Source organism: Ambystoma mexicanum, chromosome 2p (assembly GCF_040938575.1).
Source record: "Ambystoma mexicanum isolate Mex_15411 chromosome 2p, UKY_AmexF1_1, whole genome shotgun sequence".
Lineage (NCBI taxonomy): Eukaryota > Metazoa > Chordata > Amphibia > Caudata > Ambystomatidae > Ambystoma > Ambystoma mexicanum.
The window spans coordinates 1,431,898,739-1,431,918,573 of record NC_090923.1 but is presented as its reverse complement, the minus strand read 5'-3'; the positions used below and the strand labels follow the sequence as shown (position 1 = coordinate 1,431,918,573).

General features: G+C 49.4%; 1 long non-coding RNA gene across 1 annotated transcript; it reads left to right on the top strand.

Annotated features, from left to right (window-relative positions):
* The first annotated feature begins 12,222 nt into the window (after window positions 1-12,222).
* On the top strand, window positions 12,223-19,385 carry LOC138566072 (uncharacterized). The gene is made up of 3 exons (XR_011301829.1): window positions 12,223-12,258; window positions 18,750-18,804; window positions 19,349-19,385. It is a non-coding gene; the product is annotated as an uncharacterized lncRNA (long non-coding RNA).
* Window positions 19,386-19,835: the final 450 nt, after the last annotated feature.

Genomic DNA, 19,835 nt, shown 5'->3' with positions numbered 1-19,835 from the left:
TGTTGAACATGTAAACTGAAGGTGATCCATATGCATATAGTTGGGCGAGTCAGAGGTGAACTCGGCACGAACCCTAGATTGGGAATTATTAACGTACAGAGGGGCTGAACATCATGTTACAAAACTGTATAAAAGAATGAATATTCTGATGTACAGTCCCACTCACTTCACACACCGAACAGGGCTGGTATTCGCTGTGTTGTACTGAGGGCCTGATAGCTATCTGTTGCTTTGTCCTTTGAAAACTGTTCAGTTGTAGAATAAAGATCTGTGTATCTTTGTAAGCCTGTGTTGGTGTATTTCCTTTTGGGGTAATCAGCCTCGATATTCTCTTTTTGCTTTTACAGGGTTGATCGCCTGGACATGTATTTTTGGGCCACTATGGAGACCAGCGATGACAGCAAGCTGGCCACACTACTGTATGCCGCCAGCCCAGCAGTTCACAAGATTTTTGACTCTCTTCAGCCAACGGACAATTCATATGCAGCAGCAAAAACAGCCCTGCAGAACTATTTCCTTCCTCTGGCCAATGCGGACTATGAGAGGTTTGTGATGCTCTCCACCAAACTGAAGGAGGACGAGAACCTCAACACATTTCATGGTCACCTCAGCAGACTCTCCGTGGCCTGTGCATGGGACAACGTCGATGACATGATCAGGAACCAGCTGATCCAAGGGTTCTCCTTGGGCAAGTTGAGGAGACAGGTGCTGAGGGAACCTGGAATCACCCTTCCCCGCATCCTGGAGCTGGGCCGCTGCCAGGAGGTGGCAGAAGTATGTGCGTCAAGGATGGAGGCGGGGTCCAGCGCAGCTAAATCAGAAGAAGTGTGTGCTGTGGGTCGTGTGGCAGAGGTGCCTGGAGACTGCCTGGCAACTTCTGTGACAGGGGCGGAAAGCCAGGCGAAGCATGTCAGAAGAGCGGGTCCGACCTACCCCACCCAGGTTTATGCCCAGCTGCAGGGAGGCCATGTGGACGGTGTGGCGTGATGGACCATTTTGCGAGGGTGTGCAGGGCATTCCTGCCAGTGATGGTGCCGAGGGGCCCAGTCAGGTCTGGGTTTTTCAGACAATCTTGCCCACCAAACTTTTCCCAAGTGTATCAGGGGGAGGAAACTGCCTGACCCGGTGAAGAGGAGGAGGAAGAGGAGAACATCTTCTTTGTTTCAAGCATTGATGCCCTGCAGTCCAAAGGCCAAAGACAGCTAAGATGTATTGTGGCTGTGAATGACTCTCCAGTGTCCGTGCTGGTGGACACGGGGGCCTCGTCAACGTTATGGCCCGTCAGCATTATGATGCCACGCCCTGCCCCCCCAGGCTGTCAACCCCGAAAGCGCGCATTTTCACATTTTGGGGTTCACATCCTATTCCCCTAGTTGGTGCATTTGTGGCTAGGGTAGGGCATGGAAGTTCTGAGATCAAGGCCCGGTTTTTCGTCACCCCAGTCAGCACCAATACCCTACTGGGCTGTGCGGCGGCAGAAGCCCTTGGATTGGTGTGCTCCGCATAATCTGTGTATGTGGAAGACATACAAACGCTCTTGGAGAAGTACACAGGCCTCTTCCAAGGGATTGGCTGCATGGTTGGAGAGCCGGTACGACTTCACATCGACGATTCGGTGCAGCCCATTGCCCTCAATCATTGTTGCCCGGAAACCTAAGCAACCGGATTTGGTGAGAATCTGCGTGGACATGAGGCTTCCCAACAAAGACATCAGGAGGGAACGCCATCTCACTCCCACAATTGATGACATTATCGCAGAGCTGCAGGGAGCTTGCTTCTTCTCGAAGCTTAACCTGAGGGCGGGTTACTACCAAATGTGTATTTGTATTTACTGATTTATAAAGTGCCTTTCACCAAAGCATTGTAAAATGGAACAACATAGTACATAAACAAACAATACAACAGTTGAAGCAAATACATTATGAATCAGTCAACAAAACAGTGAAAAGAGCAATTAACTGAAGGGGATAAGTAGAGAAGGGGAGTGAGAGTGGATAGGGGGGGAGTGGTGGAGAAGGGTAGGAGGAGGGAAGGAGAAATTCTTCTACATCCAGAGTCAAGGTACATCACCACTTTCATGACTCACTGGGGCCTGTACCGGTACAAGCGACTCAGCTTCGGGGTCTCCTCTGCAGCTGAGGTATTCCAAACCATTATCAGGGGGGCGCTGGCAGACCTGGAGGACGTCCTCAACAGCAGTGACAACATCCTGGTGTTCGCCAAGACAGAGGTGGATCCTCTACAGGGACTGGCAAAGACCTTCGAGAGGCTTCAGTCACTGGGTCTGACACTCCACCGCAAAAAGTGTGAATTCCTAAGGACGAGCATAGAGTTCTTTGGATTCATGTTCAAGGAGGGAGGGGTGTCTCTGGACCCCAGGAAGGTGAAAGACATCAAGGACGCTAAACCACCCGAGAATGTCTCTGAAGTTAGGACCTTCCTGTGGATGGTCACCTACTGTGGCCGGTTCATCAGAAATCTGGCATCCAGGTCAGAGCCGCTACGGGCTCTCACCAAGAAGGAAACGGATGGCAGGGGGGGCCCGTTGGAACAGGCGGCGGTCGAAGACATTAAAAGCGCCCTCACTGAGGAAGACACAATGGATTTTTTCGACCCAGCCCTGCAGTCTGAGATTGTCGTGGACACCAGCCCATTTGGCCTCGGAGCGGTTCTAACACAAGTGGGGCAGGACTCTTGCATCCGCCCCGTGGCCTATGCCAGCAAGGCCCTGTGTGACACTGAACAGTGATATTCGCAGATGGAGTGAGAAGCGCTGGCTGTCCTGTGGGGGTGCCGACACTTCCGGCTTTACATCCTGGGAAGGTCGGTGACCGTGGTGACTGACCACAAGCCCCTACTGCCGATCCTGGCAGGCTCATCATCAAAGCCACCGGCGAGGATTGAGAGGTGGATGCTGGCCCTGTTGGAATACAGGGTCTTGTTAGTGTATCGGCTGGGTTCCAACAACGCGGCCGACTACCTCTGTCGCCAACCGGGGAGTCACCAGGACGGAGAAATGGACATCTGTGCGGATGAGGCCAGTGGCCAAATTCTGCTGGTGGTCAAAGCGGCCACTCCGAATGCCCTACTGGTGGAAGATCTGGAGGCTGCAGTGGCCAACGACGAGTGCTTCTGCATACTAAAGACGGCCCTGCAGCAGGGGTCATGGAAGAGTGTCCAGGAGACGCTGGCTGGGCGCACACAGGAAGCAAAAACGGTCCTCAAGCAGCTGTGGAAAGTACGGCAGGAGTTGTCATTCTCAGAAAAAGGACTGCTGCTCAGAGGTGACCAGATTGTGGTCCCGCAGGCAAAAGTACAGGAGATGATAGGCCTGGCACACCAAGGCCATCAAGGGGCTGCGAAGACCAAAGCCTGACTACGTCTCAAGGTCTGGTTCCCCGTGCTAGAAAAATGAGTGGACGACTATGTCGCATCATGTGTGTGGTGCCAGGCAGCGTCGCCTGCCCAGAGGGAGCCGGCCATAGAGGCCATGCCACGCGGCACGAGAACCTAGGAGGTGGTCCATGCAGATTTGGGATCCACATCGCAAGGGACCCACTTCCTGGTGGTCGTGGATGAGTACTCCAGATACCCGGCAGTGTAATTCATCCAGTCGGTGGCCTTCGAGCATGTGGTGGTGGCAGTGGAAAAGGTGTTCGCAGCGCACGGTCTCCCCAGAGTACTCTGTTCGGACAACGGGGCTCCATTTCAAGGAGAACGGTTTGCGGCCCTAATGGAAGGATATGGGGTGCACCATAGTAAGGTTACACCCCTGTGGCCACGTGCCAATGGAGAGGCAGAAAGGATGATGCGCACGCTAAACAAGGTTTTTCAGATCACGCAAGGGCAAGGACAGGGTCTGGAGAGGGCGCTCTACCAATTCCTGAGAGTGTACAGAACAAACCCGCACACCTCAACGGGAGTGGCCCCTGCCGAAGCCCTCTTCAAGCGGTGCCCCAGGGGGCTGCTACCCGAAGTGGGGGAAAAGGAGCCGGGGGTCATTGACATGCAATAGGTAGAGCTGGAGCGGCAAATAAGAACTGCACAAGAGAATGAAAGGAGAGGTCTACAACAACAACAACTTGTGCCTGGGGATGAGGTCCTGATACTGAACAGGCACCCCCGTGGGAAACTGTCACTGACTTATGAACCTGAGCCGCTTGACGTGATAGCAGTCAAGGGGTTCATTGTGACTGTGCCCGACGGGTGAGCATCAGTCACCCGGAACGTTCGCTTCTTCAAGAAGCTGGGGGAGCCCAGGGCTGAGGCGCCAGTGGACCAGGACTGTGTCGACATACCCGACGTGGGCGGGGGTGCTGAGCCCCTCCCTCGATCCCCGGTGAGGACGGCAGCCGACAGTGTGACCCCCAAACCCGAGGCGAGCAGGAGGTACCCCCTGTGGACAGGGCGAGGGAAACCTGCTTGTTTCAGTGACTTTGTATTGGACCCATGAAGGTGCCCAACATGGAGGTATCTGCTGAGTGGGGAAGAGGGCGGTTGTGAATAAAGGGGCTCATGGGGAAATTAGTTATTTGGGTTAAGGGTGTTAGTGTTAGATGTGTTATTGAAGTTACGTAGTGTGTGGTTATGTTGTTTATTTGTTCTCATGAAAAAGGAGGAGTGCAGTGCTGTCCCCTTAAGGGAACGCACGCGGCGGCGTGACGTTGCATGCAGCAGTGTGCACTATTAATAAAGGGGGCGTTCCCGGCCGCTTTATTCATGACCGGGTAGCCCGAGCAGAGCACTTCGTCTCTGTGTGAGTCACTGGTGAAGGTGGAGGCCCGGAGCTCACGGAGCGCTACAGTGGGGGCCAGAGATTGCCCCACCGCATTGCAACAGCGCCAACGTTGCCCAGCAGGGGCGCTGGCGTTCACCAGCAGGGTTGCTGAGCAAGGGCTCTGCTGGGGTACATGGGTAGAGTTGACCAGCAGGGTCTCTACCCAAGTGGGTGCCAGCAGTTGTGGACAGCGTTGCCCCACAGGGGCACTGTCCCGGTGGAGGGCCCTGCAGGGCAGACCCTCAGCCAGCTATGCAGCACCAGCATGGTGCTGGCAAGAACAACACGGCACTCCTTAGTCCATTAGTTACAACCTGATGAACCAAAAAAGTAGATTGGGGCCAGGGTGGGCCGTTTGTGGGCGCGAATATGACATAGCTCTCCACTCAGCCGCTTTTGACGGGTGTCACCCACCTTGTAAACGGCTGCCTCACCTGCCAAGCCTCCTGCACGCCCATTCGTTTCAATGGGCCTCTCGCCCGCCAAAACTAAAATCGGGTGTTTTCACCCGCCCTTGCGACACAAATGGTTAAGAGCTCTGGGACCAAATGGAATTGCGCACAGTGCTTTTGGGGGGAAAGTAACAGGACTTTCGTTATGGCTCCACTCTTGCAATGCTGGATACTCTGCTGACTGGACAATATAGGGAGGCTTCAGTTCACATAAGCTGTAACTGTTATTCAGAGGCAGATCTAACGGTCGTCAGCCAGACAAATGGGGAGCGGGCCCCTGTGCTAGGGCCCGCCCCTTCCACACAGCACAAGGCCCTTTCTGCTGTGGCGGGCCTGCTTTACGGCGGCGAGTTCTCTGGCCACTTTCCCCCTGACTGCTGCCAGAGAGCACACGTGCCATCGCCGTGTTGCTCATTGTGGATCTTAACACTGTCAGCCCAGAGGGAACATGGCAGGCTTTTCACACCATAAACAAAGCCAAACAAGGTTGGTGCGAAATGAAGAGGGGTTTGGTCACTGATGAAGAAAAAAAAAACCAACACAGTTCTTGTGCCGTGTTTTGCATGTTAGTTGTCACAGAGTTAGGACTTTGTTATATACAAATGTCAGTATCCTCTTCAAAATACATGCTGCAATGCAATGTTTTTAAATATTACGACAATCCACATCAGCGCGTTGTTCTGTGTTGCTTTTTTTTTTAACTTTTCCTTTATTTAGGGGCTCACGGAGCGCTACAGTGGGGGCCAGAGATTCCCCCACCGCATTACAACAGCGCCAACGTTGCCCAGCAGGTTGCCCAAAAGTTTAAGGAGCACAGCCCTACCCTAGAAGGCGCCTGATTTACAAAAGAACTTTTCAATGGAAAAATCCCATTAGAAACGTTTTGTAAATCGGACACATAGGGGTGTGGTATGGTTGGGGAGTGTCATAGCATTCTATCATCGTTTGGGAAAAAAATCAAATTAATAAACTAATAGATACAGCATCTGGTCTTGCAGAGATCACAAGCAGCCCATCACACTGTTGTCACAAACATCAATTATCTTCTTGTTTGTTTTTAACACCATCCATACTGATCTGTTTTGCATCTAAAGTACACACAGATACAAAATATTGTAAAGGCCTCTCTAATTCCATACTAGTACACCCTTATACAGATCCAAGGTTTTCACTCTCCAACCCGTGCAGCAAAAGCTTAACACTATGCAAATCTGTCATTTTGTAATGCATGGCTGCAGCAAAGCCCGCACAAACAGAATGACATCACTTTTCTGCTACAAGGACACGTATGTTCTCTAGGTTTACAATATTTAGCATTAATAGCAAAGCCTGCTGAGGAGGTCCAGCGGTTTCCAGTTATTCAGACCCTAGGTAACTATAATGAAGACAACTTAAAAAATTGCTTTTGTCACTAAAGTTTGCTATTGTGCACTGTGACCACAGTTAACTCCGCCCACCCAAAGCTCCGCCTCTATGACCCGGCTCTGTGTCAGGTGCTGTTATGGGCCTTAGGGCACACACACTCACGCATGCAGGCATGCACACAGAGAAAGGACGCCGGAGACGTGTGTCTGCTCCGGTCACCGGCGCGAACTGCCGGCGCACCGCCTTTAATATTATCTGCGCATGCGCGAGCCTCGCTACGGCTCGCGCATGCGTACACAATCGTAATTGCTGCGCAACATCCCTCCTTTTCCCCCAAAACAAAATCAACATTCTCAAACATGGGGACCAACAGGGTCCATCATAACTTTCACAATACCTCTGCCTTAATTACGAGGTAGGGTCCATGATGAAGTCTTGGAACCTCAGCGGTGGCTTGCGCCCCGCCCGGCTCGGGTACTTGCGTGCTCCGGCGTCGGGGTCCTCGGGTGCCACCAGAGCTTCTGGTGGCCCATCGTCTTCCACCGGCACTCCCGTGATCGGGTCGGGATCATCTCTGACGGCTGCTTCAGGGGTTGCAGTTTCTATGCGCTTGAAGAACTAAATATTTCTGGTGACAGTCCCTCTTGCATTGGCGGCTGTGATCATCGACCCTTTGACGTGGGTCACGCCCAGTGATTGTGGTTCATATGGCAGTGATAACTTCCCCTCTGGCTTCCTGTTGCGCACTAGCATGGTGTCCCCTATTGCGATCGCCCTCTCGGGTAGTCTCCGCCGTGTGGTCTCTTTCTCATTCAGAGTGGCCCTCGCTGTACGCACGTTGAGGTTGTCGATCTCTCCTGGTGGTCTTCCTTCAACTTCGGGTAGTAGGCCTCTTGGTTTTCTTTTGAAAAGGGCTTCTGCGGGGGCCACTCCGGTGGACTGATGTGGGGTCGTGCAATACTCTCTGAGGAACTCGACCAGATTTCGCCGGAGATCTTCTCCCCCATTCACCGATATGCGGAACACTTTGTTGAGCGTTCGTATAAATCGCTCCACCTCGCCATTTGCTCTCGGCCATAGTGGGGTTATTTTGCAATGTTTTATTCCCCTGTCCTCACAGTATTGAGCATAACGTTGGCCCTGAAACGGTGACCCATTGTCCGAGCAAATTTCGAGAGGGAATCCATGTGTGGCGAATATTTTGTCCATGGCCAAAATGGTGTGGTCGCTGGATGTGGATTCGACCAATTCCACCTCTGGGTATCGTGACCACTGGTCTGTCACCACCAGAAAGTATAAACCTCGGCCCGTGGATCTGAAGTACGCGTGCACTGTCCCCCATAGGCGGTCACTCCTCTCCATGGCCTGAATGGGTGGCGCCTTCTCCACAGGGCTTGCGGCTTGACATGGGATGCAGGCCTTCACAAATTTCTCCACCCTTCCTTCCAGATCTGGAAACCAAACTTTCAACCTGAGGCGAGCTTTCATCTTGGCCATTCCTTGATGTCCCTTGTGGGCTAGCTGTAGGACTTTCTCAACTAACACCCCTGGTATTACGATCTGGTGCCCTCTTAGCAGTATTCCATCATCCGCCACCGACAATTCGTGGCGTGCCTTCCAGAGTGCCTGTAGATCTCTTTGTGCTTCCGCAGTCCTTCGGGAGCTGTCTAGGAGGACCTCCCGCCATTCTCCTGTGTCCACCGCACCTTTTATCTTGCGGAATGCTTCATCGCTATTGGACTCATCTGCAATTTCCTGATGCGTCAGGGCTACAGGCAGTGCTGCCTCCACTACTAGATGTACGGCTTCCACGCAGTCCGCCACCTCCAGTGAGTCCCTGGGCCTCCCGTTGCCCGGATGGCGCGACAGGTAGTCCGCCGGGTTGTGTGTCCCTGGTCGATATAGCAATTTGACCCCATATTCCATGAGGGCCAACATCCACCTTTCTATGCGCGGAGGTGGTTTGGACGATGTTCCAGACAGTATTGGGATGAGGGGTTTGTGGTCAGCCACCACAACAACTGGCTTCCCTAGAATGTAGATTCTGAAATGTTTACACCCCCATAGTATGGCCAAGGCTTCTCGCTCTATTTGGGAGTAACGCCTCTCAGTGTCGGTCAGGGCCTTGCTGGCATAGACGATGGGCCTCATGGTCCCTTGTTGCATGAGGACTGCTCCCAATCCTACCGGGCTAGCATCAACTACGATCTCCGACTCGTGACCGGGGTGGAAGTATTGCATTGTTTCTTGCTCCGACAGGGCATGTTTGATGGCGGTGAACGCTCTTTGTTCCTTTCCTATCCATGTCCACGCCACATCATTTCTGGTGAGCGCCCTCAGTGGTTCTGATAGGGAGGCTAGATCTCGGATAAAACGGCCACAATAATTGACCATCCCTAAGAAACTTCTTACTTCGGCTGGGGACGCTGGTGGTGATGCATCTCGGATGTCTTTTACCTTCTCCGGATCCGGGGAAATCCCTCCAGCATGAAATATAAATCCGAAAAATTCAAGCCTGTCCTTCAGAAATTCGCATTTTTCCTTGTGTAGGGTTAAACCGACACTGCATAGTCTTTCCAGAGTGTGCTTGAGGCGCTTCAAGTGTTCAGCTACTGATTTCGCGAAAACTAAGATGTCATCTGACATGTTGATCACCCCTTTTAGTCCTGACAGTGCCCCCCTGATGGCATTCTGAAAGACCTCTGCTGCGGATGAGATCCCGAAGCTGAGTCTTTTGTACTGATACAACCCCTCATGGGTCGTAAAGGTCGTAATGTACCTGGGCTCGGGGTGGAGTTCCAACTGGTGGTAGCCTGACCTTAGGTCTAGCTTCGAGAAGACCCTAGCTCCCTGGAGCTCTCCGACGATGTCATCTAGGGTTGGTGTGAGATGGCGTTCTCGTTGGATCGCTACATTGGGCAGCCTCATATCTACGCAGATGCGTACTGCCCCTGGTTGTTTCGGCTTCGGGACCACCACAATTGGGGAGACCCAGGGAGTGGGTCCATCTACCCTTTCGATAATGTCCTTGTCCACCAGTGACTGTAGCTCTTTCACAACTTGTTCCCTGAGATGAAAAGGGATACGGCGATGTTTAAGCGCAGTCGGCCTCACGGACTCATCTATGTGCAGCCGTATGGGCTCTGCCTTGAGTTTTCCAATACCAGTGAATATCTTCTCAAAACGCTGTAATAGGCGGTCCAGATCGGTAAAGTACACAGCAAGAGTGAAGTGTACAATGTTTAGCGCTTCTGACGCGGCACAGCTTAGGAGAGAATGTGGGCTTACGCTGGTGATAAAAAACCTCGCCTTTATTCTGTTTTGACCATGAGAGACTGGGGCCACATACACTCCTTGGATGGGGAGAGGTGTATCCCCTCCGAATGCGTAGATTCGCGCTGTGGAATTTGTCAGCCTTGGTGGACCAGGAAGAGCAATGTAATGTCTTGTTGCAAGTATGCAGACGGACGCCCCAGTATCTATGACGACCGGCGTTGGCATCTCGCTAATGTTGACGGTGCATTTGGGTTGTCGACGGTCCCCAGGGCCTTGCGCAATGCTTGAGATGAAAAATATTTCTTCATCTTCCTCCTTCTCTTCTGCGATATTGAGATCTTGCATTCCTTGTTCAACAGAGGACACACCCCTTACTCTTGCAGCGATACTCCAGTCAACTCTCTCTGGTCCTCTCAAAACTGTAACTGGCGTTGTTGCCCTGCACACTCTCGCATAGTGTCCCGGTGTGCCGCATCGACCACAGGTCCTTGACTTTGCTGGGCACTCTCCCGCATGTGGCAGATCGTATCCACAGTATGAACACGATGAGACATTCCCTTGCGTAGTGGGCCCTTCGCTTCTCTTTGGTGTCCATCTTGCCTTCCCCATGGCCGAACGTCCTATTGCATATGCCTCTTCCTCCTTCCTGGAGCGTGTAGCAGTGTCCATTTTCGCCCCTCTTGCCTCCGTCAGTTCGTACGCTCTCCCCATGTCCAGAATTTGCTGCAGAGTCAGTCCAGGTTCTCTTAGCACTACTCTCCTCAGTTTCCCTGAGCAGCAACCTTGCAGCAGTTGGTTGCGAACCATTTCTTCCTCGTTAACCCATCTGCAGGAGCTCGCTAGTTGTCTCAGACGAGTGCAAAACTGGTCCAATGATTCCTCTTCCAATTGTTTCTCAGCGCCCATGACAAACCTGTCAAAGTCAACATTTGCCATAGGAAGGAAGTGGTCATGGAAGGCTTGCTTGACCGCATCATAATTCGCTGCCCGGAATGTTCAGAGTGTCATATATGCGTTGAACCTCGGTCCATGCAGAATAGACCATGATGGCAATCGTCGCCTCATCTTCAGTTTCCCCCCGAGGCTCTAAAAAACATTTCCAGCTTCTTAACCCATGTGATCCACTTCGGCCCTAACTTGGATGGGGGCCCTGTGGTATCAAATTCAGGCATAGGAGCCAGAGTACTGTGCATTCTGCGAGGTATTGGGGCAACAGCATTTTCTTCTTCCTCTCCTTCTTCTCCCATTGTGTACTCACAGTGATCCTTGTCTGCTAGGAGTCGAGGAAACTGGTGACCTTCAGAGTGCTTTCACACCCTCTTTCTTGTCTTTACCACAACCCTGTGGTGTCTGGGCTGTGGTGGTTCCAAAAATTTCTCTGGAGCAGTGCAGGAGGCAGATGGCGCACGAGCACCCTCTCGGGCCGCAACCACTGCAATCCGCGTGTAGAGAAGATAAAGAAAATGGCCGCCGGCCATGCGCGTGGGTCTGTGTGCATCCGATCGATACGCACGCAGTAGCGTTCCTTCACTCCGATGTCGTCGGAGCGGAGGATGGCTCCGTGTCCGCCCTCGTCGCCAGTGTTATGGGCCTTAGGGCGTGCCGGGGCCCCACTCGCACACACACTCACGCATGCAGGCAAGCACACAGAGAAAGGACGCCGGAGACGTGTGTCTGCTCCGGTCGCCGGCACGAACTGCCGGCGCACCGCCTTTAATATTATCTGCGCATGCGCGAGCTGCGTACACAATCGTAATTGCTACGCAACAGGTGCTGCCCACGGGGCCCTTTGCCTTAAATCTGCCACTGCTGTTATTCCACAACGGAGTGGAGGTCGACACTTCATGAACTGTGACGAGTCATTAATGGCTTCCTTAGTCGAAGCCTTTTATTTTAATGACAAGTTACATTTTATGAAAAGCAGAGATTCGTTCCGTTATGGGTATAGATTATTCTGAGAGAAAACCTTACATCAACGGCTTCCTAAAAAGCAGCCTAGCATTTCAATGCAAAGCTTTCTCTCAGAATAATCAGTGTTTTTTTAACTGAAACAAATAATAATCAGTATTTATCTATTACAACAAAGGGGGCAGCTCGCTCAGTACTCTGCTGCGTTCCTCTGTGACAGCTCGGAAGTAGGCCGGTAGTACCCGTATCCAGGCTCACGAAGAAATTGCTCTAGAACCTCTTCTTTGCGCTGGAAATATCACAATGATGACGTAGGAAAGTCACGTGAAGAGGAGTAGACGGGCCGTTGCTAACGGATGATTGAGTGCGCACACCTGAAATATACAATGACGTCATCACGCAGAATTCATTAGTATAATAGACGTAAGGCAAGCTGGCGATCTGTTTTGCCGCCAATTTCAGGCCCATCGGGGGTAACAGGTAAGGAGTGCTGCTAGGTCCGCTTTTTATAAGCAGCTTTGGGCTTCTTTTTGCCCGATGCCTCTTATGTTTGCTTGTCTCGGTTTTCGTCCGCTTAGTTCCCCTAATATCCGTGTGTTGTTGCGCTTGTTCAGTTTACAGATTCCGTGAACCATAGCTCTCAACCATTTATGTTGCAAAAGCGGGTGAAAACACCCGATTTTACTTTTGGCGGGTGAGCGGCCCATTGAAATGAATGGGCGTGCATGAGGTTTGGCGGGTGAGTCCGCTGTTTACAAGGCGGGTGACACCCGCCACAACCGTGTGAGTTGGGAGCTATGTGTGAACTGAATAAGCAGTGAAGGGGGTAAGCGGGCAAAACCTTACCAGGCAGAATCATTCCGTGGCGTGGCCCTGCTTCATTAACTTGTATGAACTTCCCCGGCAATCTCCACTCTTCAGTCCAATCCCCGCTGCGGCACACACACCCCTGCTGCTAAATTCCATTAGCAGCAGGGCCCATTGTCAGTGCCGCAGCGGGGATTTACAGAAGCACTACAATACCCCGTAGCTTCCTCTGGCATCTTCACTTTTCCCAATGCATAGCGATGTGAATTGGTTTCTATGGATATTTGCTTTTTTGCCAGTGCCCTGTGACATGCACTGCACTGTAAAAGTTAAGGACACTCATCCAGCAGTACTACACACCACCTACGCTGCTCCCCTTTTGAGTTATTTTTTTCCAACAGCCCCGGACACATTAATATGCCTCTTTGTGCTGCTGAGTTCGTCCGGTCGATAACACAAATGATAGATATTTTTGAAACTATGTTGGAATAATTTAGCAGCAGCGTAAGCAAGTAGAAAGTTCCTATTACTCAAATATAGGTTTTATTCTCGCCTGACAAAAATACACACCGTTTGTAGACCTAAAGGACTGTGTGCTTCTGCGTTGTCCATCTTGGTTCTATGCTGCAAACGTTTGACTTTTTTGGAAGTATAGAAATTAGGATTGGACCGAGAGTGGTACTGTATGTTTTACGTTCAAAACAAACATAACAGATAGAAGGATGAACCAATTTGGCATTTTGGCGTTGGGGAAAGTTTAACTTGACGCGTTAGCCTAACGTGTGCCGTTGAACTGAAGCAAGACTCCAGCTCCCAGAATGCATTGAGTGCTTGAAAAGAAATGCAAGGTGCGTGGGCAACCAGGACTGCGTTGTCTAGTTAGTAAGACTTCTTGTAATCTGGAGTTCTGCATTTTCCGTCCTGCTAAGCAACCTGGCTATCGGGTATATGTCTTCCCATTTGTAATTGGAAGGGGACCAAAACTGCATCTCCTTGAATTCAGTTTAGTTTCTCGGCTGGAAAATCAGTGGTGAATTACATGTAGTTTTCGGGCCAACCTAGTGCCCATGGGTCAGATGCTCAAATATGCCCTGCTGCACAAAATTGAGCAAATTAATGCAATGCTCCTGTTTAATACGTAATATAGCAAAAGGGTTTGGGCCCCCATCTCTATCGTTTAAGGATGTTTTCAATAGGGTGGAAATGAAGCGGGCTGTTTTGTTTGTTTGCTGCTTAACATGGAAAGATAACAAACACATTTTGTTATGCAGCAACCATGGTACAGGTGGGAAAGGATTTGGAAATTAGCACGCATCACATCCAGATAGCGATGCCACTAGCCCACCAACTAAAAATCTCACCCTTGCTTACACCTCTCAAACTCTAACAAAACACGAGCACACCAAACTGCGGGAACATTCACTGCAACAACAAAGCCAATTGCACATTGCCTCGCATAACAGAACACAGCAGCTACCAATTGAAACCTGCTAACAGTGCCAACCAAACGGCTGCCAACAGCAAATTACTTCTCTTGCACTTTTCCTGCTCGGTCCTACTGACCCAACCCCTTTCCTTTTCAGATCTGCCAGGGGGGCCACTCTGATGTTGGTACTGCACAGTACAAATGTCCTTTGACAGTGCTGAGCTCCTACAGCTGTGCACGCTCCATACGGATGCAATATTTAGAACCATTGCATTGCATATCCCCGTTCCCCTTACAGGGGACTGCGAATCACAGCATTCTCTCACCCAATCACAACCACGCCCAAGACAGTCTAGGCAAATCTTGGTAGAGCTTAGAATTTCACAATTAGTTAAGTGGAATTGTGCTACTTTAGATGGCAAACATACTGGTCACATATGCTGCAACTGGACATACTGGTGCTCAATGCATGAGCTGAACCCATACTCCTGTACATCCCATTTTATCACCCCTGTTGCTTTATACCAGCTAGACTGAAAATGAGATGGCTACAAAATCCACCTAGCTTGTCCAGTTCTCTGCCTGCTATGCCATCCACTCTGCTTAGTCTCTCACTGTCTGCCTTCTTAAATAATGAATACCAGATATGTGCAAAGCATCGTGATCAATAGTTCAATCAAGTCTGTACATCTACAGATCTGCTGCAATACCATCTGCCCTATTTAGCCTCCAGAGCTCACTTTGCTCTGATTATGATTGCCTTGTATAACAGCACAAACATGAGGTGGCCCAACTGTTTTCAAAGCATTTTTATCGTATCGGTTTGTGTCCATTCATGGAGCTAACCTTTTATAGACACTCATCCAGGGCATGCAAAGTCTACTTACCCTTTCAAATAGGCTTTATGAAGGGCAAGTACCATTTGCATGGAACGTTTCAAACTTTTATTTAATTACTTTGTGTGTATTAAAAACGTTTCTTTGTGCATGTCTGGCGCCTCGGTGGCTGCTGCATGCCAAACAGTGGGTTTTTGTATATAAACTTTTATATCGCGCTTTACATAGAACAAGAAGAATACATAGGAAGCAGTCAATTACAATTCATGCGTCAAATAAACGGGTACATTATGCAGATCAATTTGCCGATGTCAATAGGTAAAGTCGGAGGAAGTGGAGTAGCAGGGAAGGGAGGACAGAAGGGTTGTCAGGAGGGAGGTTGAAGGTGGTGAGATTTTAAGGAGGATCGGAAGGAAGAGAAAGATATGGAATGGATAGAGTGGTAAAGATTTCCAGCGAAGGTGGGTGAGGTGCTGAAAGGAACGGAAGCGAGATGGGGCACAAGGAGAGGGAGGGACAGAGGAAGACGTCAGTGTAATGGGGGAGGGTGAGGGAGAGTAGAAAGAAAGGAGGAAAGGTAGGGAGGGGCACGATTGTAAAGAGATTTAAAGACAAGACAGAGGAAGTTGAATTTAAGTTTATAATGGAAGAGTAGCCAGCCGAGCGAGGAAAGCGAAGAAGAAATGGGGTCATAGGGAGAGAGGGCACGGAGATTGCAGAGTGGTAGAGGGATTTGAGGGGATCGAGATGAGGCAGGGAGGCCAAAGAGAAGGGCTGAACAGTAGAAGAGACGGGAGGAGATTAAGAGTTTGGTGGCATGGAAGGTGAGGGAGGAGCTGATTTTGCGAACATTAAAGAGATGAAAGCGACAGGCACTGGAGGTTAGAGTGATATGATAGGTAAGGGAAAGGTTCGAGTCAAAGTGAAGGGGGAGATTACGGGCAGAGTGGGGGGTGGAAGGGTGTTGGCAGGAAGGAATAAAAGTTCAGTTTTGTCTGTTTAGGGGGAGAATGTGGGAGGGCATCCAGGTTTTGATAGCAGTGAGACAGGAGGAGAGTTTGAGGTGAATATCGGGAGGGAATGAAGAGAATGAAAGGAAGAGCTGGGTGTCATCAGCATAGAAATGGTGAGCGATACAAAAGGATGAGATGACCGGTGCAAAAAGAGAGTGAGAAAAGGAAGAGGCCAAGCACAGAGCTTTGTGGAACACCAAAGTCAAGGGAGTAGGTGAGGAGCGGCCACCCCAAGAGACGGCAAAGGAGCGGTTGGTAAGATGGGAGGAAAACCAGTTGAGAACAGAGCCTTTGAGACCGAATGAGGAAAGTGTCGAGGAGTAAGGGGATCACCAGTGTCGAAGGCGGCAGAGAGACCAAGGAGAATGAGAATAGAAGCAGAATGTTTGGAGTAGCGAGCAGTGAGGAGGGATTTAAGAACAGAGGTGAGAGCAGTTTCGGTGGAATGCTTGGGGCGAAAGCCAGAATGAGTAGAGGGGAGGAGATTGGAGACAAAAGCAGAGAGTTGGGATTAGACTAGTCCAAGGAGTTTAGAGAGGAATGGTAAGAGAGAGATTGGGTGAAAGTTGGAGGCCAAGAGAGGGTTAGCTGAGGATTTTTCAGTATGGGAATGATAGTAGCATGCCTGACGCTGAAGGAAAGGTAGCGGTGGTGAGACAGATGTTGAAGAAAGAGGTGTAAGGGAGAGTAGATTTTGGGAATTAGTGGAGTAGGAAGAGGATCAGATGGGGCAGCAGTGGGTCGGTTTTGGACAAGAGGAGGGACATAGCCTTAGAAATTAGACAAGTAGGATGAAGGGGTGAAGTGAGAAGGGAAAGGGGGAAAGTGGAAGAGTACAATGTTTGGCGTTTTTGGTGACTTGCACCGTTTTACAGAAAGTGCATTTAAATTTATCATCTGTTGCCATGGGTCGAGTGCATTTCCCTTAGGCCGAGTAGGTAAACTTAGTTACTAGACCCACAGTTCTAGCAGAATTTGCAAGGCCTCACTCTGTAATTTCTTACTCCAGCGGTACACAAATGCTCTATTGTTACTTGTTTTATGTCTTGTGTACTAACAACTTCTAGTGACATTAAACAGATTAATGTACCATTGCTTATCAAATGGTTTTTGCTAATCAGAAAATGTTAATTAGCAAACTCTAGCAATCAATTTTTGAAAACTGTGTGCCTTGAATCCTTTTTGTCCTGTTGACCCCAACTCCTTTAAGGAAGAGTGTTGTTTTTGTTCTTAAATCAGTCTAATCATTTTGTGCAACTTCCTATGAAGGGTGATGGGTGGTGGGGGCTGAAAAATCTAAATTCTCAAATCCCAATTTTTACCATCCAGCTCCCTCCCCCCCACCCCCCACAGGCCTTTCAGTGGAAGGCAGTCTAAAATTCTAATCATTCAAGTTTTTGTCACTTCCCCAACCAAGACCATACAGGCGGTAGTCTGAAAACAAAGCGCTAAGTCACCGAAGTATGGGTGAGATAATTAATTGCCATATGTATTTGCACACATGTGTAAAAAAAAAACTGCTAGCCTTTTAAGCGCACAGGGAAATTGAAATTGCACTGCACTACATCCATCTAGAAATGTGTTCACTAACCAGTGCTGATTATTTGCTGAAGTGACATTTGTCGAAAGTAAAGGATTTTGGTTTGTGTTCTTGTTGGCTCACTTTTGTGATTTATTTATGTTTAGAGAAATGTATTGTGTTGTGCCCCTGGTAAAGTGATATTTTTCAGTGCAAGTTTCATAACGCCCCCCTCTTTTGACTTGCTGCTTGGTTGCTTCTGATTCTTGTTGGCAAGGGGTGGGGGCGATCGCCCCAGGCTCCGAAGCAGTTTTGGATGAGGCAGAGACACAGGAATGTGGTATAGGGGCCACAGTGGGCGGTGATAGGGAGTCGAGCAAATGCATGCGGAAATCGGTTATGGGCACTGCCAAACGGACCGAGATTCATAGACTTTTTATTCTTATGTTGCCAGCGTTCGTTCCCCAGCAGGCATGTGCCCCGCAAGGGCATGAGGTGGCTGAAAACGCTCCTCTTGTGTAAAGGCGCTTTATAAATAACTTGGCATTTCCTTATCACAATCACACAAGTAGGGCATGAGCCTCCAACCTTTCCCTGTTCCAGACCTAAGTAATAGTGCCCTGTCCCAAAGCCCCAGAATTCCAAAGTACCAACCAGTCCCAGACCCCCTGACCATACAGCTGTTTGACCCCAATCGATCTGAACATTTTTGAAAGTGGGGACAAGCTGCCATCACCATGGGCCACGTGTTATGTGCTGCGAGGTGCTGGGAGGGGCGAAACAGACCTAGAAGTGCGTGTGGGGAGCTTTGGACGTGTACCGGTGTCTGGTATCGCGCTGGGGCGGTATGTAAATCAGTGACCTTGTATCTTCTGCAGTACCAGGTGCACATCTGGTTGGAGATGGAGCATGCATTTTTCTAACTAGCATTTCAATGTAGCTTTGTGCAAGCTGTAGTGTGAGGAGGAGCCTGCTGACATGAGGCGCCCACATGGAAGATGGTCTGGGTCAATGGCCTGCCATCCCCTATACAGCAGGTAGCCTATTTATAGGGTCATGTCAAATCTGCCATTTCGATTTGTAATCTGTATAATTTACGTCACTGACTGGATGCCTTAAAGTCTTGCTAGTTCCCATTTCGGCAGAATGTTCCGCGGCAGCAGGGCTCTTTGCTGGTGCATCTTTATTTTTGTGGAAATGCACCCTGTTCTCCTTGCAAGAGGTGTGCTGAACCTCTAGTGGATGCATTTTTATGAGTTTGGTGCTGGTACTGGATCTTTTAGAATTACTTTTTCACGACTCAGAGGTTGAGTCTTGGTATGATCCTTGGTACTATCCAGCTAATCAACAATATTTCTTTGCTTTCACAGACTGCGGTTATCCGATGGGCCTGTCCCCACAGCCATTCGAAGCCATATCAATTGGGTACTATACAAATATCAAACTATGTAAATTAATTGCTGATCTGTGGTTCTTTGCTCCAGGCCTTCTTCAGAGCGCTTTCACAATCCTTTGAATTTTATCCCTGTTCCCGCAGTAGTGCTTATATGCACATTTCACTATAGTATCCTTTTTAAAGCTTTTTTTGCCTTTGTATCCTTTCACTTTTATTACATCAAAACAGAATCTAATTCTAAAGTGATCTCTTCATTTTCAGCAACTCCTCGATGGGCCCAATGAAAATGAACCCTCCCCATATGCCAGTACCTAGGATCCTCTGTTTGGAATGATAGGCAGCTTATGCAGACGCGCACAGTATGGGCTTGAAGTATTGAGTATTGCTTCAGTAGACTGGCAACATGCAAAGAGTATGTGATAGTGTCTCTTAACAGACAGTTAGGCCATACAAGAATAGCGGGCACGTGATGTAACAGCTTCTGAGGGTGATGGTCATGATTAGCAGAACAAAGTGCATTTTCTCCCTTGAACAAAAATGTATTATTAAATCTCATATTTGTTTGTTTTTTAGGGAAGTAGAGGAAGAAGGCTCAACCCTGGTAAGTAGAAATCTATTTATGGTTATAAGCAGTCTGTTGGATTCTGCCCCAGATGTGGTAACAGTGAAGCTTCATCTTAGACGAACACTGTGCACCTTTATTGCTTGTGTGCAGTCTGGACATCTGCCATGAAGAATGTTATGAAGTACAAATGTAAAGCGATTTATTTACAAACACTACAAGACATGGAGAAATGTACCACTGCATAGTCATTAAATTGGCAGGCCCCTTGATATTAATTAATGAGAATATATGAATTACGAAATTGCCACTAAGCATCTTTGTGATTAAGGATGATGACTTGCAAAGAAGTTGCAATCAGTGAATCTGACGTAATCATGGAGGGGGCTTTACAATTCACATAAATAGGTATTCTGGGTTACTTTGTTTTACCCTTGAACAGTATGTTCCCGTGGGTAATTCTAAAGTCCCTATCCCTCTTTCTAGTCCATGGACTCT